The 20,983-nt window shown below is 50.5% G+C and overlaps 13 non-coding genes and 2 pseudogenes across 13 annotated transcripts; all 15 read left to right on the top strand.

The window, feature by feature from the left end:
• The first annotated feature begins 3,454 nt into the window (after positions 1–3,454).
• LOC134982182 (U1 spliceosomal RNA) lies at positions 3,455–3,618 on the top strand. The gene has a single exon (XR_010190961.1). It is a non-coding gene; the product is annotated as a U1 spliceosomal RNA (small nuclear RNA).
• Positions 3,619–3,770: 152 nt separating this feature from the next.
• Positions 3,771–3,933, top strand: LOC134982189 (U1 spliceosomal RNA). The gene has a single exon (XR_010190967.1). It is a non-coding gene; the product is annotated as a U1 spliceosomal RNA (small nuclear RNA).
• A 671-nt stretch (positions 3,934–4,604) lies between these two features.
• LOC134982181 (U1 spliceosomal RNA) lies at positions 4,605–4,768 on the top strand. Its single transcript, XR_010190960.1, has one exon. It is a non-coding gene; the product is annotated as a U1 spliceosomal RNA (small nuclear RNA).
• A 152-nt stretch (positions 4,769–4,920) lies between these two features.
• LOC134982191 (U1 spliceosomal RNA) lies at positions 4,921–5,083 on the top strand. The gene has a single exon (XR_010190968.1). It is a non-coding gene; the product is annotated as a U1 spliceosomal RNA (small nuclear RNA).
• A 646-nt stretch (positions 5,084–5,729) lies between these two features.
• Positions 5,730–5,893, top strand: LOC134982185 (U1 spliceosomal RNA). The gene has a single exon (XR_010190963.1). It is a non-coding gene; the product is annotated as a U1 spliceosomal RNA (small nuclear RNA).
• A 152-nt stretch (positions 5,894–6,045) lies between these two features.
• On the top strand, positions 6,046–6,208 carry LOC134982192 (U1 spliceosomal RNA). The gene has a single exon (XR_010190969.1). It is a non-coding gene; the product is annotated as a U1 spliceosomal RNA (small nuclear RNA).
• Positions 6,209–7,561: 1,353 nt separating this feature from the next.
• Positions 7,562–7,725, top strand: LOC134982180 (U1 spliceosomal RNA). Its single transcript, XR_010190959.1, has one exon. It is a non-coding gene; the product is annotated as a U1 spliceosomal RNA (small nuclear RNA).
• A 152-nt stretch (positions 7,726–7,877) lies between these two features.
• On the top strand, positions 7,878–8,040 carry LOC134982176 (U1 spliceosomal RNA). The gene has a single exon (XR_010190957.1). It is a non-coding gene; the product is annotated as a U1 spliceosomal RNA (small nuclear RNA).
• Positions 8,041–8,686: 646 nt separating this feature from the next.
• Positions 8,687–8,850, top strand: LOC134982183 (U1 spliceosomal RNA). Its single transcript, XR_010190962.1, has one exon. It is a non-coding gene; the product is annotated as a U1 spliceosomal RNA (small nuclear RNA).
• Positions 8,851–9,002: 152 nt separating this feature from the next.
• LOC134982178 (U1 spliceosomal RNA) lies at positions 9,003–9,144 on the top strand (annotated as a pseudogene).
• A 692-nt stretch (positions 9,145–9,836) lies between these two features.
• On the top strand, positions 9,837–10,000 carry LOC134982179 (U1 spliceosomal RNA). The gene has a single exon (XR_010190958.1). It is a non-coding gene; the product is annotated as a U1 spliceosomal RNA (small nuclear RNA).
• Positions 10,001–10,152: 152 nt separating this feature from the next.
• On the top strand, positions 10,153–10,315 carry LOC134982188 (U1 spliceosomal RNA). Its single transcript, XR_010190966.1, has one exon. It is a non-coding gene; the product is annotated as a U1 spliceosomal RNA (small nuclear RNA).
• A 671-nt stretch (positions 10,316–10,986) lies between these two features.
• Positions 10,987–11,150, top strand: LOC134982187 (U1 spliceosomal RNA). The gene has a single exon (XR_010190965.1). It is a non-coding gene; the product is annotated as a U1 spliceosomal RNA (small nuclear RNA).
• Positions 11,151–11,302: 152 nt separating this feature from the next.
• On the top strand, positions 11,303–11,465 carry LOC134982186 (U1 spliceosomal RNA). Its single transcript, XR_010190964.1, has one exon. It is a non-coding gene; the product is annotated as a U1 spliceosomal RNA (small nuclear RNA).
• Positions 11,466–11,617: 152 nt separating this feature from the next.
• On the top strand, positions 11,618–11,759 carry LOC134982177 (U1 spliceosomal RNA; annotated as a pseudogene).
• The last annotated feature ends 9,224 nt before the right edge of the window (positions 11,760–20,983 follow it).

Genomic DNA, 20,983 nt, shown 5'->3' with positions numbered 1-20,983 from the left:
GAAACATCTTCACCCTTAAATAAAGATTTTCTTAATTCCTTACCTGTGTGCTAATTAGATATCACCTTGTTTTCACATTAAACAGACTTCCACATGAGAAAGCAGCAAGGATGCAGTGGCGTTAATGTTTCCTGGTGTCAACCTGTATTATTTCAGTAGACATTGAAATGAGGATGCATCTTGCTGCCTTTCCAATGAAGCAAGTTTAATTTAGTAATAGGTGAAAAACCATCCCTACAAAGGTGTTAATCAGAGACTTGGCTTTGTGGACACTTTTCAGAGAACAAATTTGTTAGCATAAAAATAAAGCCAGAAAATGAAGAGCTGTTTAATCACGCAATTTGATTTTTTTGCCAGCATATTTCTTTTTCTCTGCAACCCACTGCTAAATTGTGCTTCCTAGATGTTTTTATAAAATCACTGAATCAAATCTAACTCTGATTACATCAGAGAAGGCCAGGTACCCTACACCATAACAGGGGGTATGAAATTTGACTTGTCTACTTAAAGATCACCAAAATCTGATAACAAGGTCAATGAGGTCCCTGGGTGGGATTGAACCACCAACCTTTTGGTTAATAGCCATACATACTAACTGATTGCGCCACAGAGACACTTTGCAAAAGTTCATACTGACAAAGGCTAATAAGCATTCATCTAAAACGTTTCCTAGAAAAACTATAAAAAGTCAATAATCTGGAGAGTTTTTGTAAGATGTTTCTTCCATCAACCAACGAAGAAACACATTGGTACTTTCCCATGATGAGTGAGTGCTTCAGGATCTCTTGCACTTACATGTGCAGCAGAGTACTGCAATGGAAGCATGCTGGGCCCATAACCCAGAGGTAGGCAGATTGAAACTATCCTCTGCTATATGCATTTTTTTTTTGTTAATTAAAGTAATCCAAAACTGGGATTGATATTTTGGCTCTTTTATTTTTACTTAAAGTACAATAACTTTTACCATTTTAATTTGTTTTAATAGTATATTGACAGTATTGTTTTCTTTCAAAAATCCACTTCATTTTCTTTACCTTATTATTAAAATGGTAATTGACAAAAACAAACTACATTGTCACCAGAAGAGCAATACAAAATGTACAAGTGATATATTAAAATCATCTTTCCAGCTTGAATTTCAATGATGCATTGGGGCAACGATTTTGTGAGAAACATCTTCACCCTTAAATAAAGATTTTCTTAATTCTTTACCTGTGTGCTAATTAGATATCACCTTGTTTTCATATTAAACAGACTTCCACATGAGAAAGCAGCAAGGATGCAGTGGCGTTAATGTTTCCTGGTGTCAACCTGTATTATTTCAGTAGACATTGAAATGAGGATGCATCTTGCTGCCTTTCCAATGAAGCAAGATTAATTTAGTAATAGGTGAAAAACCATCCTTACAAAGGTGTTAATCAGAGACTTGGCTTTTTGGACACTTTTCAGAGAACAAATTTGTTAGCATAAAAATAAAGCCAGAAAATAAAGAGCTGTTTAATCACTCAATTGGATTTTTCTGCCAGCATATTTTTTTTCTCTGCAACCCACTGCTAAATTGTGCTTCCTAGCTGTTTTTATAAAATCACTGAATCAAATCTAACTCTGATTACATCAGAGAAGGCCAAGTACCCTACACCATAACAGGGGGTTTGAAATTTTGACTTGTCTACTTAAAGATCACCAAAATCTGATAACAAGGTCAATTAGGTCCCTGGGTGGGATTGAACCACCAACCTTTTGGTTAATAGCCGTACATACTAACTGATTGCGCCACAGAGACACTTTGCAAACAGTACATACTGACAAAGGCTAATAAGCATACATCTAGAACGTTTCCTAGAAAAACATTAAAAAATCAATAATCTGGAGAGTTTTTGTAAGATGTTTCTTCCATCAACCAATGAATAAACACATTGGTACTTTCCCATGATGAGTGAGTGCTTCAGGATCTCTTGCACTTACATGTGCAGCAGAGTACTGCAATGGAAGCATGCTGGACCCATAACCCAGAGGTAGGCAGATTGAAACTATCCTTTGCTATATGCATTTTTTTTTTGTTAATTTAAGTAATCAAAACTGGGATTGATATTTTTGCTCTTTTATTTTTACTTAAAGTACAATAACTTTTACCATTTTAATTTGTTTTAATAGTATATTGAGAGTATAGTTTTCTTTCAAAAATCCACTTCATTTTCTTTACCCTATTATTAAAATGGTAATTGACAAAAACAAACTACATTGTCACCAGAAGAGCAATACAAAATGTACAAGTGATATATTAAAATCATCTTTCCAGCTTGAATTTCAATGATGCATTGGGTCAACAATTTTGTGAGAAACATCTTCACCCTTAAATAAAGATTTTCTTAATTCCTTACCTGTGTGCTAATTAGATATCACCTTGTTTTCACATTAAACAGACTTCCACATGAGAAAGCAGCAAGGATGCAGTGGCGTTAATGTTTCCTGGTGTCAACCTGTATTATTTCAGTAGACATTGAAATGAGGATGCATCTTGCTGCCTTTCCAATGAAGCAAGTTTAATTTAGTAATAGGTGAAAAACCATCCCTACAAAGGTGTTAATCAGAGACTTGGCTTTGTGGACACTTTTCAGAGAACAAATTTGTTAGCATAAAAATAAAGCCAGAAAATGAAGAGCTGTTTAATCACGCAATTTGATTTTTTTGCCAGCATATTTCTTTTTCTCTGCAACCCACTGCTAAATTGTGCTTCCTAGATGTTTTTATAAAATCACTGAATCAAATCTAACTCTGATTACATCAGAGAAGGCCAGGTACCCTACACCATAACAGGGGGTATGAAATTTGACTTGTCTACTTAAAGATCACCAAAATCTGATAACAAGATCAATTAGGTCCCTGGGTGGGATTGAACCACCAACCTTTTGGTTAATAGCCGTACATACTAACTGATTGCGCCACAGAGACCCTTTTACTTGCCTTACAGAGCAGCTCTGGAGCTGTTACAGTGCCCAGCTGCTGCAAGAAATCAGCTTGAATGCTTAAGCGGCTGGGGCATAGCCAACATGAGCCCCACACCGAAGGAGGGTGGAGGTGTTTAATGCGAACTAGGGGTCATCCAAGCGCCGCAAAAGGCCGCCATGCCCTGCACGCCCCTTTTCTCTTTTCATATGCAGACGACGGTTGAAGCCAACTTTGACCCACTGCTTGGATGACATCACCATATGCAAATCCATCTGCTGCAGGCCTTCCCCCAGGAATGCTTGCACTAGTTGTTGCATTTGGTTTGTTGTTTGGGGGTGCTTCAGTATTAGGCAGCCTTCTGCCCTCCCATGTTCATCTGAAAATATGTGTTCTCCCTGCAGTTGTTGTCCCCAGATGAGAGTTCCCTTGTGCTGCCTCAGTTGAATCTCCTTTACTTGACAGAGATGTGCCTGAGCAGCGGCCCTCCCCAGCTCTATCCCAAATCATACTTATTTTGCATAGGAGATACCATGGTCATGAAGATTGTTCTCCCAGGGTGAGGTTCATTCATTGCATTCTGGGTATGCTGACCCCTATGATTTCCCCAAATGTGGGAAACTCGACTGCATTATTTGTGGTAGTGGGGGACTGTGTTTGTGCTTTCCTCTGGTCAGCTCTGGTAAAAGTCAGATTTCTTTGTCTCAGATCTTCCTCTAGCCTTGTTCTTTTTTCTAGAGTTCCCTTGCGCTGCCTCAGTTGGATCTCCTTCACTTGACAGGGGGGTACCCGAGCAGCAACCCTCCCCAGCTCTAGCCCAACTCCTACTTACCTGCCAGGTGAGATACTATGATCATGAAGGTGCTTCTCCCAGGGCAAGGCTCACCCATTGCACTCTGGGTGTGCTGCTCCTGCGATTTCCCCAAATGTGGGAAACTTGACTGCATAATTTGTGTTTCCCCTGGTCGGCTCTCGTATAATTCAGATCTCTTTGTCTTAGGTCTCTCTCCAGCCTAGTTTGCTGTCTGTTTCCACTTCTCTTTTCTTGAGCCGCTCCCTTCTATGCCCTTGCGCACTATCCTGACTTCTCCCGTCTGCTTACTTTGTGCTTTCCAATGCACAATGCAAACTACAGGTAGTACTGCAGGGCCCACACCCTTTTACTTGCCTTACAGAGCAGCTCTGGGGCTGTTACAGTGCCCAGCTGCTGCAAGAAATCAGCTTGAATGCTTCAGGGGCTGGGGCATAGCCAACATGAGCCCCACACCGAAGGAGGGTGGAGGTGTTTAATGCGAACTAGGGGTCATCCAAGCGCCGCAAAAGGCCGCCATGCCCTGCACGCCCCTTTTCTTTTTTCATATGCAGACAAGGGTTGAAGCCAACTTTGACCCACTGCTTGGATGGCATTACCATATGCAAATCAATCTGCTGCAGGCCTTCCCCCAGGAATGCTTGCACTAGTTGTTGCATTTGGTTTGTTGTTTGGGGGTGCTTCAGTATTAGGCAGCCTTCTGCCCTCCCATGTTCATCTGAAAATATGTGTTCTCCCTGCAGTTGTTGTCCCCAGATGAGAGTTCCCTTGTGCTGCCTCAGTTGAATCTCCTTTACTTGACAGAGATGTGCCTGAGCAGCGGCCCTCCCCAGCCCTATCTCAAATCATACTTATTTTGCATAGGAGATACCATGGTCATGAAGATTGTTCTCCCAGGGTGAGGTTCATTCATTGCATTCTGGGTATGCTGACCCCTGTGATTTCCCCAAATGTGGGAAACTCGACTGCATTATTTGTGGTAGTGGGGGACTGTGTTTGTGCTTTCCTCTGGTCAGCTCTGGTAAAAGTCAGATTTCTTTGTCTCAGATCTTCCTCTAACCTTGTTCTTCTTTCGAGAGTTCCCTTGTGCTGCCTCAGTTGGATCTCCTTCACTTGACAGGGGGGTGCACGAGCAGCGACCCTCCCCAGCTCTAGCCCAACTCCTATTTACCTGCCAGGTGAGATACTATGATCAGGAAGGTGCTTCTCCCAGGGCAAGGCTCACCCATTGCACTCTGGGTGTGCTGCTCCTGCGATTTCCCCAAATGTGGGACACTTGACTGCATAATTTGTGTTTCCTCTGGTCGGCTCTCATATAATTCAGATCTCTTTGTCTCAGGTCTTTCTCCAGCCTAGTTTGCTGTCTGTTTCCACTTCTCTTTTCTTGAGCCGCTCCCTTCTATGCAGTTGCGCACTATCCTGACCTCTCCCGTCTGCTTACTTTGTGCCTTCCAACGCACAATGCATACTACAGGTAGTGCTGCAGGGCCCACACCCTTTTACATGCTTTACAGAGCAACTCTGGAGCTGTTACAGTGCCCAGCTGCTGCAAGAAATCATCTTGAATGCTTCAGGGGCTGGGGCATAGCCAACATGAGCCCCACACCGAAGGAGGGGTCATCCAAGCGCCACAAAAGGACACCATGCCCTGCACATCCCTTTTTTCTTTTCATATGCAGACGAGGGTTGAAGCCAACTTTGACCCACTGCTTGGATGACATCACCATATGCAAATCCATCTGCTGCAGGCCTTCCCCCAGGAATGCTTGCACTAGTTGTTGCATTTGGTTTGTTGTTTGGGGGTGCTTCAGTATTAGGCAGCCTTCTGCCCTCCCATGTTCATCTGAAAATATGTGTTCTCCCTGCAGTTGTTGTCCTCAGATGAGAGTTCCCTTGTGCTGCCTCAGTTGAATCTCCTTTACTTGACAGAGATGTGCCTGAGCAGCGGCCCTCCCCAGCCCTATCCCAAATCATACTTATTTTGCATAGGAGATACCATGGTCATGAAGATTGTTCTCCCAGGGTGAGGTTCATTCATTGCATTCTGGGTATGCTGACCCCTGTGATTTCCCCAAATGTGGGAAACTCGACTGCATTATTTGTGGTAGTGGGGGACTGTGTTTGTGCTTTCTTCTGGTCAACTCTGGTAAAAATCAGATTTCTTTGTCTCAGATCTTCCTCTAGCCTTGTTCCTCTTTCGAGAGTTCCCTTGTGCTGCCTCAGTTGGATCTCCTTCACTTGACAGGGGGGTACCCGAGCAGCGACCCTCCCCAGCTCTAGCCCAACTCCTACTTACCTGCCAGGTGAGAAACTATGATCATGTAGGTGCTTCTCCCAGGGCAAGGCTCACCCATTGCACTCTGGGTGTGCTGCCCCTGTGATTTCCCCAAATGTGGGAAACTTGACTGCATAATTTGTGTTTCCCCTGGTCGTCTCTCGTATAATTCAGATCTCTTTGTCTCAGGTCTCTCTCCAGCCTAGTTTGCTGTCTGTTTCCACTTCTCTTTTCTTGAGCCGCTCCCTTCTATGCCCTTGCGCACTATCCTGACTTCTCCCGTCTGCTTACTTTGTGCCTTCCAACACACAATGCAAACTACAGGTAGTGCTGCAGGGCCCACACCCTTTTACTTGCCTCACAGAGCAGCTCTGGAGCTGTTACAGTACCCAGCTGCTGCAAGAAATCAGCTTGAATGCTTCAGGGGCTGGGGCATTGCCAACATGAGCCCCACACCGAAGGAGGGTGGAGATGTTTAATGTGAACTAAGGGTCACCCAAGCGCCGCAAAAGGCCGCCATGCCCTGCACGCCCCTTTTCTCTTTTCATATGCAGACGAGGGTTGAAGCCAACTTTGACCCACTGCTTGGATGGCATTACCATATGCAAATCCATCTGCTGCAGGCCTTCCCCCAGGAATGCTTGCACTAGTTGTTGCATTTGGTTTGTTGTTTGGGGGTGCTTCAGTATTAGGCAGCCTTCTGCCCTCCCATGTTCATCTGAAAATATGTGTTCTCCCTGCAGTTGTTGTCCCCAGATGAGAGTTCCCTTGTGCTGCCTCAGTTGAATCTCCTTTACTTGTGGGAAACTTGACTGCATAATTTGTGTTTCCCCTGGTCGTCTCTCGTATAATTCAGATCTCTTTGTCTCAGGTCTCTCTCCAGCCTAGTTTGCTGTCTGTTTCCACTTCTCTTTTCTTGAGCCGCTCCCTTCTATGCCCTTGCGCACTATCCTGACTTCTCCCGTCTGCTTACTTTGTGCTTTCCAATGCACAATGCAAACTACAGGTAGTACTGCAGGGCCCACACCCTTTTACTTGCCTTACAGAGCAGCTCTGGGGCTGTTACAGTACCCAGCTGCTGCAAGAAATCAGCTTGAATGCTTCAGGGGCTGGGGCATAGCAAACATGAGCCCCACACCGAAGGAGGGTGGAGGTGTTTAATGCGAACTAGGGGTCATCCAAGCGCCGCAAAAGGCCGCCATGCCCTGCACACCCCTTTTCTCTTTTCATATGCAGACGAGGGTTGAAGCCAACTTTGACCCACTGCTTGGATGGCATTACCATATGCAAATCAATCTGCTGCAGGCCTTCCCCCAGGAATGCTTGCACTAGTTGTTGCATTTGGTTTGTTGTTTGGGGGTGCTTCAGTATTAGGCAGCCTTCTGCCCTCCCATGTTCATCTGAAAATATGTGTTCTCCCTGCAGTTGTTGTCCCCAGATGAGAGTTCCCTTGTGCTGCCTCAGTTGAATCTCCTTTACTTGACAGAGATGTGCCTAAGCAGCGGCCCTCCCCAGCCCTATCTCAAATCATACTTATTTTGCATAGGAGATACCATGGTCATGAAGATTGTTCTCCCAGGGTGAGGTTCATTCATTGCATTCTGGGTATGCTGACCCCTGTGATTTCCCCAAATGTGGGAAACTCGACTGCATTATTTGTGGTAGTGGGGGACTGTGTTTGTGCTTTCCTCTGGTCAGCTCTGGTAAAAGTCAGATTTCTTTGTCTCAGATCTTCCTCTAACCTTGTTCTTCTTTCGAGAGTTCCCTTGTGCTGCCTCAGTTGGATCTCCTTCACTTGACAGGGGGGTGCACGAGCAGCGACCCTCCCCAGCTCTAGCCCAACTCCTATTTACCTGCCAGGTGAGATACTATGATCAGGAAGGTTCTTCTCCCAGGGCAAGGCTCACCCATTGCACTCTGGGTGTGCTGCTCCTGCGATTTCCCCAAATGTGGGACACTTGACTGCATAATTTGTGTTTCCTCTGGTCGGCTCTCATATAATTCAGATCTCTTTGTCTCAGGTCTTTCTCCAGCCTAGTTTGCTGTCTGTTTCCACTTCTCTTTTCTTGAGCCGCTCCCTTCTATGCAGTTGCGCACTATCCTGACCTCTCCCGTCTGCTTACTTTGTGCCTTCCAACGCACAATGCATACTACAGGTAGTGCTGCAGGGCCCACACCCTTTTACATGCTTTACAGAGCAACTCTGGAGCTGTTACAGTGCCCAGCTGCTGCAAGAAATCATCTTGAATGCTTCAGGGGCTGGGGCATAGCCAACATGAGCCCCACACCGAAGGAGGGGTCATCCAAGCGCCACAAAAGGACACCATGCCCTGCACATCCCTTTTTTCTTTTCATATGCAGACGAGGGTTGAAGCCAACTTTGACCCACTGCTTGGATGACATCACCATATGCAAATCCATCTGCTGCAGGCCTTCCCCCAGGAATGCTTGCACTAGTTGTTGCATTTGGTTTGTTGTTTGGGGGTGCTTCAGTATTAGGCAGCCTTCTGCCCTCCCATGTTCATCTGAAAATATGTGTTCTCCCTGCAGTTGTTGTCCTCAGATGAGAGTTCCCTTGTGCTGCCTCAGTTGAATCTCCTTTACTTGACAGAGATGTGCCTGAGCAGCGGCCCTCCCCAGCCCTATCCCAAATCATACTTATTTTGCATAGGAGATACCATGGTCATGAAGATTGTTCTCCCAGGGTGAGGTTCATTCATTGCATTCTGGGTATGCTGACCCCTGTGATTTCCCCAAATGTGGGAAACTCGACTGCATTATTTGTGGTAGTGGGGGACTGTGTTTGTGCTTTCTTCTGGTCAACTCTGGTAAAAATCAGATTTCTTTGTCTCAGATCTTCCTCTAGCCTTGTTCCTCTTTCGAGAGTTCCCTTGTGCTGCCTCAGTTGGATCTCCTTCACTTGACAGGGGGGTACCCGAGCAGCGACCCTCCCCAGCTCTAGCCCAACTCCTACTTACCTGCCAGGTGAGATACTATGATCATGTAGGTGCTTCTCCCAGGGCAAGGCTCACCCATTGCACTCTGGGTGTGCTGCCCCTGTGATTTCCCCAAATGTGGGAAACTTGACTGCATAATTTGTGTTTCCCCTGGCCGTCTCTCGTATAATTCAGATCTCTTTGTCTCAGGTCTCTCTCCAGCCTAGTTTGCTGTCTGTTTCCACTTCTCTTTTCTTGAGCCGCTCCCTTCTATGCCCTTGCGCACTATCCTGACTTCTCCCGTCTGCTTACTTTGTGCCTTCCAACACACAATGCAAACTACAGGTAGTGCTGCAGGGCCCACACCCTTTTACTTGCCTCACAGAGCAGCTCTGGAGCTGTTACAGTACCCAGCTGCTGCAAGAAATCAGCTTGAATGCTTCAGGGGCTGGGGCATTGCCAACATGAGCCCCACACCGAAGGAGGGTGGAGATGTTTAATGCGAACTAAGGGTCACCCAAGCGCCGCAAAAGGCCGCCATGCCCTGCACGCCCCTTTTCTCTTTTCATATGCAGACGAGGGTTGAAGCCAACTTTGACCCACTGCTTGGATGGCATTACCATATGCAAATCAATCTGCTGCAGGCCTTCCCCCAGGAATGCTTGCACTAGTTGTTGCATTTGGTTTGTTGTTTGGGGGTGCTTCAGTATTAGGCAGCCTTCTGCCCTCCCATGTTCATCTGAAAATATGTGTTCTCCCTGCAGTTGTTGTCCCCAGATGAGAGTTCCCTTGTGCTGCCTCAGTTGAATCTCCTTTACTTGACAGAGATGTGCCTGAGCAGCGGCCCTCCCCAGCCCTATCCCAAATCATACTTATTTTGCATAGGAGATACCATGGTCATGAAGATTGTTCTCCCAGGGTGAGGTTCATTCATTGCATTCTGGGTATGCTGACCCCTGTGATTTCCCCAAATGTGGGAAACTCGACTGCATTATTTGTGGTAGTGGGGGACTGTGTTTGTGCTTTCCTCTGCTCAGCTCTGGTAAAAGTCAGATTTCTTTGTCTCAGATCTTCCTCTAGCCTTGTTCTTCTTTCGAGAGTTCCCTTGTGCTGGCTCAGTTGGATCTCCTTCACTTGACAGGGGGGTGCCCGAGCAGCGACCCTCCCCAGCTCTAGCCCAACTCCTACTTACCTGCCAGGTGAGATACTATGATCAGGAAGGTGCTTCTCCCAGGGCAAGGCTCACCCATTGCACTCTGGGTGTGCTGCTCCTGCGATTTCCCCAAATGTGGGAAACTTGACTGCATAATTTGTGTTTCCTCTGGTCGGCTCTCGTATAATTCAGATCTCTTTGTCCCAGGTCTTTCTCCAGCCTAGTTTGCTGTCTGTTTCCACTTCTCTTTTCTTGAGCCGCTCCCTTCTATGCCCTTGCGCACTATCCTGACCTCTCCCGTCTGCTTACTTTGTGCCTTCCAATGCACAATGCATACTACAGGTAGTGCTGCAGGGCCCACACCCTTTTACATGCTTTACAGAACAGCTCTGGAGCTGTTACAGTGCCCAGCTGCTGCAAGAAATCATCTTGAATGCTTCAGGGGCTGGGGAATAGCCAACATGAGCCCCACACCGAAGGAGGGTGGAGATGTTTAATGCGAATTAAGGGTCATCCAAGCGCCACAAAAGGACGCCATGTCCTGCACATCCCTTTTTTCTTTTCATATGCAGACGAGGGTTGAAGCCAACTTTGACCCACTGCTTGGATGACATCACCATATGCAAATCCATCTGCTGCAGGCCTTCCCCCAGGAATGCTTGTACTAGTTGTTGCATTTGGTTTGTTGTTTGGGGGTGCTTCAGTATTAGGCAGCCTTCTGCCCTCCCATGTTCATCTGAAAATATGTGTTCTCCCAGCAGTTGTTGTCCCCAGATGAGAGTTCCCTTGTGCTGCCTCAGTTGAATCGCCTTTACTTGACAGAGATGTGCCTGAGCAGCGGCCCTCCCCAGCCCTATCCCAAATCATACTTATTTTGCATAGGAGATATCATGGTCATGAAGATTGTTCTCCCAGGGTGAGGTTCATTCATTGCATTCTGGGTATGATGACCCCTGTGATTTCCCCAAATGTGGGAAACTCGACTGCATTATTTGTGGTAGAGAGGGACTGTGTTTGTGCTTTCCTCTGGTCAGCTCTGGTAAAAGTCAGATTTCTTTGTCTCAGATCTTCCTCTAGCCTTGTTCTTCTTTCGAGAGTTCCCTTGTGCTGCCTCAGTTGGATCTCCTTCACTTGACAGGGGGGTGCCCGAGCAGCGACCCTCCCCAGCTCTAGCTCAACTCCTACTTACCTGCCAGGTGAGAAACTATGATCAGGAAGGTGCTTCTCCCAGGGCAAGGCTCACCCATTGCACTCTGGGTGTGCTGCCCCTGTGATTTCCCCAAATGTGGGAAACTTGACTGCATTATTTGTGGTAGTGGGGGACTGTGTTTGTGCTTTCTTCTGGTCAACTCTGGTAAAAATCAGATTTCTTTGTCTCAGATCTTCCTCTAGCCTTGTTCCTCTTTCGAGAGTTCCCTTGTGCTGCCTCAGTTGGATCTCCTTCACTTGACAGGGGGGTACCCGAGCAGCGACCCTCCCCAGCTCTAGCCCAACTCCTACTTACCTGCCAGGTGAGATACTATGATCATGTAGGTGCTTCTCCCAGGGCAAGGCTCACCCATTGCACTCTGGGTGTGCTGCCCCTGTGATTTCCCCAAATGTGGGAAACTTGACTGCATAATTTGTGTTTCCCCTGGCCGTCTCTCGTATAATTCAGATCTCTTTGTCTCAGGTCTCTCTCCAGCCTAGTTTGCTGTCTGTTTCCACTTCTCTTTTCTTGAGCCGCTCCCTTCTATGCCCTTGCGCACTATCCTGACTTCTCCCGTCTGCTTACTTTGTTCCTTCCAACACACAATGCAAACTACAGGTAGTGCTGCAGGGCCCACACCCTTTTACTTGCCTCACAGAGCAGCTCTGGAGCTGTTACAGTTCCCAGCTGCTGCAAGAAATCAGCTTGAATGCTTCAGGGGCTGGGGCATTGCCAACATGAGCCCCACACCGAAGGAGGGTGGGGGTGTTTAATGCGAACTAAGGGTCATCTTGAACTTGAACCGTTTTATATACGTGTTCAAAGATTTAAAATGGGTCTCACCGAACCGTCCGGTTTCGGTACCACAAACATTGTGGAATAGTAACCCCTTCCTTGTTGAAGGAGGGGTACCTTGACTATCACCTGCTGCAAATACAGCTTGTGAATTTGCCTCTATCACAGCCTCCCTGTCCAAGGGAGATGTTGGCAAGGCAGATTTTAGGAAACGTCGAGGGGGAGACGTCTCGAATTCCAGCTTGAATCCCTGAGACACTACTTGTAGAATCCAGGGATCCACCAGTGAGCAAGCCCACTGATTGCTGAAGCACTTGAGACGGGCCCCCACCGCACCTGGCTCCACCAGTGGAGCCCCAGCGTCATGCTGTGGACTTAGCGGAAGCGGGGGAGGACTTTTGTTCCTTGGAACTGGCTGTATATATATATATGCACACACACTCATGTATATACATGTATACACAAATACACGTATGTACATGTTTATGTATGTATAATACACTGAGTACATTATATTTATGAATTAATTGCTTCCCGATTCTGCAGCAGCATCATCAGCACCATCAGTGTTACTCACAGTCACTTCACACTGACTGCTGCACAACACATCACTTAATTTCCGGGCCGCCCGCCACCTGGTGAAGAGACATGGGAGATGAAGGACCAGCAGTGCCACGTTGAGCGGAAGTATTGTGATTTAGTTACCCACACACTCCTTGTGACACCTGCTCCCCGTCTGCCCTCCCACCCGCCGCCTGCCATCCGGAACCCGCACTGACAAGTAAGTCTCAGCAGAATGTGTCTGCCGGCGGCTCCCAGTCCCCCCTAGAGGAACACTGCCAGTGGTGTGGCAGCCGCGGCACACTAGGACTGAGAGACCGCAGCGGGAGGAAAGCACGGGTGGGCGGGAGGAGAGCATAGGCGGACATCACCACGTCACATTGCAAGGTGACACCAGTCCCCCCAGTGAGGCCGCCGACGAATGCACTCAGCATAGTATTAGCAGCAGGCAGAGGGGGGGCGGGCGCAGCGGTGGTGGGAGGTACGGAAATGAGCTACAGGCTAGGCTCCACCGATCACACACTCAGCGATCACTGTGCCACAGCAAGCGTGGTGTGCAGCGGTGCTGGACATTAGGGAGTGCCTGTGCGCACCAGGCACCCCCTGTACGCACGCCTATGCGCTACCACCCCCCATATGCCACACTACATCACTATGCTATAGCCCTCCCATATGCTGCACTTCATAGTTACACTATACCCCCCATACAACATACTACATCACCACAGTACACTACTCACAATAAAATTAAAACATCCCAGTTCCTCATTCTTAATGAGCTCACGTGAGTTCTCTCCCCAACGGAGCTCCAGACCAAGTAACAATGAAGACACCAGCAGCGTGTAGGGGGCAGGCCTGGTCCACTTGTCAGGAGAGAGCAGTCACTGGAGGGTAAGAAGGGGACGGGGCCTAGTCCTACAGACGGGAGAGAGCACAGACAGGAGAGAGCAAGGTACAGGGGTAGAAGGGGACGGCTGATGTGAAGAAGGGGGCGGGGCCTATTCTTGCATCCTTTCAAAATTCGACTTTTTAAAATTCGACATTTGACAAATTCGACTTTTCTGCAATGGTACAAATGCGGCAATTCAACAAAAGTATATTCAATTGAAGTTTGTAAATTCGACAACAGTGCTTTTAAACAGTAAATTCGTCATTTTCAATCCGCCACACTTTGCAGGCGGAATCTAATAAAAAATAATATTTTTTTGGGGTAATAGCATATCTATTTATATTAGAAGGGATTAGGTACTTGGTTTGTCTTTTTTGGAGGCACAAGTATTATTTATATATTTTTTAAAAGATTATTATTATTATTATTTTTTTTTTAAATGGAATGTGAAAAACCCGGAAAAGAAAAATTGCGTGGGGTCCCCCCTCCAAAGCATAACCAGCCTCGGGCTCTTCGATCCGGTCCTGGTTCTAAAAATCCGGGGGAAAAACGGACAGGGGATCCCCCGTATTTTTAAAACCAGCTCCGGGCTCTGCGCCTGGTGCTGGTGCAAAAAATACGGGGGACAAAAAGAGTAGGGTCCCCCATTATTTTTACACCAGCATCGGGCTCCACTAGCTGGACAGATAATGCCACAGCCGGGGGTCACTTTTATACAGTGCCCTGCGGCCGTGGCATTAAATATCCAACTAGTCACCCCTGGCCGGGGTACCCTGGGGGAGTGGGGACCCCTTCAATCAAGGGGTCCCCCCCCAGCCACCCAAGGGCCAGGGGTGAAGCCCGAGGCTGTCCCCCCCATCCAAGGGCTGCGGATGGGAGGCTGATAGCCTTGAGAAAATTGAAAGAATATTGTTTTTTCCAGTAGTACTACAAGTCCCAGCAAGCCTCCCCCGCAATCTGGTACTTTGAGAACCACAAGTACCAGCATGCGGGAGAAAAAGGGAGAAAAACGGGCCCGCTGGTACCTGTAGTTCTACTGGGGGAAAAATACCCAAATAAAAAAAAGGACACAGACACCGTGAAAGTATAACTTTATTTCACACCTGCCGACACACACATACTTACCTATGTTGACACGAAGCAGTCGGTCCTCTTCTCCAAGTAGAATCCACGGGTACCTGAAAATAAAAGATAATTATACTCACCTGATCCAGGTTCCAGATTAACTCCACGTACTTGGCAAAACAACAAACCGAACACCCGGACCAGACGGACTGAAAGGGGTCCCATGTTTACACATGGGACCCCTTTCCACGAATGCAGACATCCGAATCTCGCGGGAATCCGACAGCGGGATGATGACGTTCGGGCGCGCTCGGGTTAGCCGAGCAAGGCGGGAAGGTTCGAACCTGCCTCGGACCCATGTAAAATGGGTGAAGTTCGGGGGGTCCGGATTCCGACGAACCGAACCCACTCATCACTAGTATGTACGTGTGTGTCAGGTGCCGTGCGCGTACGTACGTGTGTGTCAGGTGTCGTGCGTGTACGTGTGTGTGTGTGTGTGTGTGTGTGTGTCAGGTGGCGCGTACCTACATGTGTGTATGTCAGGTGCTGTGCATGTGTGTACGTACACGCGTGTATGTGTCAGGTGCCGCGTGTGTGTGTGCCAGTGTGCCAGGAGCCACGCGTGTACATGCGTGAGGGTGTCAGGAGCCGCACGTATACGTACATACGTGTAGGTTTCAGGTGCCGCGCGTATACATACGTGTGTGTGTCAGGAGCCGAGCGCGTACGTACATGTGTGTGTGTCAGGAGCAACGCGCGTGTGTGTCAGGAGCCACACGTGTGCATACGTGTGTGTGTCAGGTGCCACACATGTACGTACGTGTGTGTGTGTGTGTTTGTGTCAGGTGCCGCGCGTGTACGTGTGTGTGTCAAGTGCCGCGTGTGTACGTACGTATGTGTGTGCCTGGAGCCGCGCGTGTACATACATGTGTGTGTGTCTCAGGTGCTGTACATGTATGTGTGTGTCTCAGGTGCTGCACGTGTATATGTGTGTATTTCAGGTGCTGCATTTGTATGCGTCAGCTGCCACGTGGGTGTCAGGTGTTGAGCGTGTATGTGTTTGTGTCAGCTGTCGCATCTGTATGTGTGTGACTGTCAGGTGCTGCGCGTGTATGTGTGTTTCAGGTGCTGTTCATGTATGTGGGAGTGGCAGGTGCTGCATGTGTATATATGTGTGAGTGGCAGGTGCTGCGTGTGTATACGAGTGTGTGTGAGGTGCTGCGAGTGTATGTGTGTGTTAGGTGCTCTGAGTGTATATGATTGTGTGTCAGGTGCTGTGCGTGTGTGCGTTAAATGCCACATGTATATATGTGTGTCAGGTGCTGCGTGTGTGTGTGTGTGTGTGTGTGTGTGTGTGTCAGGTGCTGCATGTTTGTATGTGTGTGTGTGTGTCAGGTGCTGCATGTCTGTATGTGTGTGTGTGTCAGGCGCTGCATGTCTGTGTGTGTGTGTGTGTGTGTGTGTCAGGTGCTGCATGTCTGTATATGTGTGTGGGTGTGTCAGGTGATGCATGTCTGTGTGTGTGGGTGTGTCAGGTGATGCATGTGTGTGTGTGTGTGTGTGTGTGGGTGTGTCAGGTGCTGCATGTCTGTGTGTGTGTGTGGGTGTGTGTGTCTGTCAGGTGCTGCATGTGTGTGTCAGGTGCTGCATGTCTGCGTGTGTGTGTGTCAGGCGCTGTATGTCTGCGTGTGTGTGTCAGGCGCTGCATATCTGTGTCAGGTGCTGTGTGTGTGTGTGTGTGTGCGTGTCTGTCAGGTGCTGCGTGTCTGCGTGTGTGTCAGGCGCTGCGTGTCTGCGTGTGTGTCAGGCGCTGCGTGTCTGCGTGTGTGTCAGGCGCTGCGTGTCTGCGTGTGTGTCAGGCGCTGCGTGTGTGTCAGGCGCTGCGTGTGTGTCAGGCGCTGCGTGTGTGTCAGGCGCTGCGTGTCTGCGTGTGTGTCAGGCGCTGCGTGTGTGTCAGGCGCTGCGTGTCTGCGTGTGTGTCAGGCGCTGCGTGTCTGCGTGTGTGTCAGGCGCTGCGTGTGTGTCAGGCTCTGCGTGTGTCAGGCGCTGCGTGTGTGTCAGGCGCTGCGTGTCTGCGTGTGTGTCAGGCGCTGCGTGTCTGCGTGTGTGTCAGGCGCTGCGTGTCTGCGTGTGTGTCAGGCGCTGCGTGTCTGCGTGTTTGTGTGTCAGGTGCTGCGTGTGTGTGTCAGGTGCTGCGTGTGTGTGTGTCAGATGCTGCGTGTCTGCGTGTGTGTCAGGTGCTGCGTGTGAGTATGTCAGGTGCTGCGTGTGTCAGGAGCATGTGAGTGTCAGGTGCGTGTGTGTGTCAGGCACTGCGTGTGTCAGGCGCTGCGTGTGTCAGGCGCTGCCTGTGCGTGTGCGTGTGTGTCAGGCGCTGCCTGTGTGTCAGGCGCTGCGTGTCTGTGTGTGTCAGGCGCTGCGTGTCTGTGTGTGTCAGGCGCTGCGTGTCTGTGTGTGTCAGGCGCTGCGTGTGTGCCAGGCGCTGCCTGTGCGTGTGTGCCAGGCGCTGCCTGTGCGTGTGTGTCAGGCGCCGCGTGTCTGTCAGGCGCCGCGTGTCTGTCAGGCGCCGCGTGTGCGTCAGGCGCCGCGTGTGCGTCAGGCGCCGCGTGTCTATGTGCGTCAGGCGCCGCGTGTGTGCGTGTGTGTCAGGTCCGTGTGAGTGTCAGGTGCTGCGTCTGTGTGTGCGTGTGTCAGGTGCTGCGTGTGTGTCAGGTGCTGCGTGTGAGTGTATGCGCGTGTGTCAGGTCCGTGTTAGTGTCAGGTGCTGTGTGTGTGTGTGTCAGGTGCTGTGTGTGTGCGTGTGTGTCAGGTGCTGTGTGTGTGTGTGTGTGTGTCAGGTGCTGTGTGTGTGCGTGTGTCAGGCGCTGCATATGCGTATGCGTGTCAGGCGTTGCATGTCTGTGTGTGTCAGGCGCTGCGTGTCTGGGGGGGGTGGCCGGACACACAGCAGAGAGGGGGTGGGGGTGGCTGGACACACAGCAGAGAGGGGAGGGTGACCGGACACACGGCAGGGAGGGGAGGGGGTGGCCGAACACAGCAGGAAGAGGGGGGAGTTGCCGAACACACAGCAGGGGAGGGGAGGGGATGGTGGCCAGACAAACAGCAGGGGAGGGGAGAGGGGGGGAGGGTAGGCCGGACACACAGCAGGTGAGGGGGGGGGTGGCTGGACACACAGCAGGGAGGGGGGGTAGGCAGGACACACAGCAGGGGAGGGGAGGGTGGCCGGACAAACAGCAGGGAGAGAGGGGGGGGGGGTAGGCCGGACACACAGCAGGGGAGGGGGGGTGGCTGGACACACAGCAGGTGAGGGGGGGCTGGACACACAGCAGGTGAGGGGGGGGCTGGACACACAGCAGGTGAGGGGGGGGGCCTGGACACACAGCAGGTGAGGGGGGGGGCTGGACACACAGCAGGTGAGGGGGGGGGGCTGGACACACAGCAGGTGAGGGGGGGGGGCTGGACACGCAGCAGGTGAGGGGGGGGGCTGGACACGCAGCAGGTGAGGGGGGGTAGGCCGGACACACAGCAGGGGAGGGGAGGGTGGCCGGACACACAGCAGGGGAGGGGAGGGTGGCCGGACACACAGCAGGGGAGGGGAGGGTGGCCGGACAAACAGCAGGGGAGGGGAGGGTGGCCGGACAAACAGCAGGGAGGGGGGGGGTGGTAGGCCGGACACACAGCAGGGGAGGAGGGGGGGGCTGGACACACAGCAGGTGAGGGGGGGGGCTGGACACACAGCAGGTGAGGGGGGGGGTAGGCCGGACACACAGCAGGGAGGGGGGGGGGGTAGGCCGCCGGACACACAGCAGGGGAGGGGAGGGTGGCCGGACAAACAGCAGGGAGGGGGGGTAGGCCGGACACACAGCAGGTGAGGGGGGGGGTGGCTGGACACACAGCAGGTGAGGGGGGGGTCTGGACACACAGCAGGGAGGGGGGGGGGTAGGCCGGACAAACAGCAGGGAGGGGGGGGTAGGCCGGACACACAGCAGGGAGGGGGGGGGGCTGGACACAGCAGGGGGGGGGGTAGGCCAGACACACAGCAGGTGAGGGGGGGGGGTGGCTGGACACACAGCAGGGAGGGAAGGGGTAGGCCGGACACACAGCAGGTGAGGGGGGGGGGGGGGCTGGACACACAGCAGGTGAGGGGGGGGGGGCTGGACACACAGCAGGTGAGGGGGGGGGGTAGGCCGGACACACAGCAGGTGAGGGGGGTGGTGGCTGGACACACAGCAGGGAGGGAAGGGGGTAGGGGGGTGGCCTTATTATAATAACCGTGTGGGGGAGGAGTCTGCGGCGGTGGGTGAATGAGATGTGGGGGCAGGCTGCTAAGGGTGCAGGGGAGGAGGGGAAGGGAGCCGGATGGATCTGAATGTGAGCCGCACGTAAGGGACCATACTGATCCTCCCCACCTCAGCCCGCTGGTGCTGCTGCCTGACTTCTTCCGTGCAGCACAGCTGTCTTCTCCGGCTGCCGCTGCCGCTCCCGCACCCGCTTCAGGTGTGGGGGTACCACACCGCTCAGTAGGCAAGCGCTGTCAGTCAGGAGTCAGCGCTGCACCGGATGTCTCTTCTGGATGTCCTCTGACTTTCTCCTGCGGCGCAACTCCTGCTATTCCTCCCGCTGCGGCTCCCACTTCGGGTAAGGGGACCATATTGCTCAGTAGTGAGCACTTTCGGTAAGCCTGCGGCTGCTATGCCGCTACCCCTCTCCTCCACAGTCCTAATGGGTCGCTGCAGTCTGTAAGGGACCGCAGGTGCACACACCCAGGAACCGCTGGCTCTCCTCCCGCCGCCAGCAGCTACTTTTATAACCTCAGCCTGCACGAGACCCCTTCCCTCACTCACTCTCGCTCTCCTGGCGGCCACTGCGCAGCCGCAACAAATTGAAAAGCCCTATCTCTATAATGGGGCATATTTCTCTTAATTAAAAAAACCCTACATTCTGACACCTGGACATACACAGACGTACCCACACCTGCATCTATACATACACGCGTTGACACCTGGACGTACACTGACGTACACACACCTACATCTATATATGCATGGATGCAAATGTGGGTACGTCTGTATACGTCCAGGTGTTAGCATGTGTATGTATAGATGTTAGGTGTGGGTACATCAGTGTATGTCCAGGTGTCAGCACATGTATGTATAGATTCACATGTGGGTAAGCCGGTGTACGTCCACGTGTCAGCATGTGTAGGTATAGATGCAGGTGTGGGTACGTTGGTGTACGTTTAGGGGTCAGCGTGTTAATGTATAGATGTTGGTGTGTATGTCAGTGTACGTACAGATATAGGTGTGTGTGTGTGTGTGTGTGTGTGTATGTATGTATGTATGTATGTATATGTATAGAGGAAGGTGTGATACATACATATAACACATACATGATAGATATATACATATATCACACACACGATAGATAGATAGATAGATAGATAGATAGATAGATACATACAAGATAGATACATACATACATGATAGATACATATATATACACACACATACGATAGATAGATAGATAGATAGATACATATATATATATATATATATCACAAACATATATGATTCATACATATATCACACACACATACATGATACATACATGAGAAAGACCTGGGATGGTGATGAGGCCAGGGCCCCCTGCTGATGTTGCGTTGAGGAAGGCAGTGTTCCAGGGCGGATGCCAGTCGGGGAGAGCGCCGCGCAGCCCGGGAAAAATACTGCTGAGGAGCTACATCTGGAAGAGCCCCTGGGAGGGAGAGTGCCACATGCCCCATCCTGCGCGGCAGACTCTGCAGGCCTGCACATGGGAAGGGAGGTCTCTGGCCACACGTACTCACCCTTCTGCTGAAGCCCCGCTGCTGTCCCCATCAGCGCTCTCCAGCGGGGAGCGGGGCCAGGATGAACCTCAACCTGTGAGAACTATCTTCATGATCAAGAGATCTCATATGCAAGATAAGTATGTGTTGGGATAGGGCTGGGGAGGGTGGCTGCTCGGGCACACCCCCGTCAAGTTAAGGAGATTTAACTGAGGAAGCACAAGGGAACTCTCGTCTGGGGACAACAACTGCAGGGAGACCACATCTTTTCAGATGAACATGGGAGGGCGGAAGGCTGCCTAATACTGAAGCACCCTCAGACATTAAACCATATGCAACAACTATTGCAAGCATTCCTGGGGGAAGGTCTGCAGCAGACGGATTTGCATACGGTGATGTCATCCAAGCAGTGGGCCAAAGTTGGCTGGAACCCTCATCTGTATATGAAAAGAGAAAAGGGGCATGCAGGGCATGGCGGCCTTTTGCGGCGCTTGGATAACCCCAAGTTTGCATTAAACACCCCCACCCTCCTTCGGTGT

Source organism: Pseudophryne corroboree (assembly GCF_028390025.1).
Source record: "Pseudophryne corroboree isolate aPseCor3 chromosome 11 unlocalized genomic scaffold, aPseCor3.hap2 SUPER_11_unloc_3, whole genome shotgun sequence".
NCBI classification, from domain to species: domain Eukaryota; kingdom Metazoa; phylum Chordata; class Amphibia; order Anura; family Myobatrachidae; genus Pseudophryne; species Pseudophryne corroboree.
This window is presented reverse-complemented; position numbering and strand designations above follow the sequence as displayed.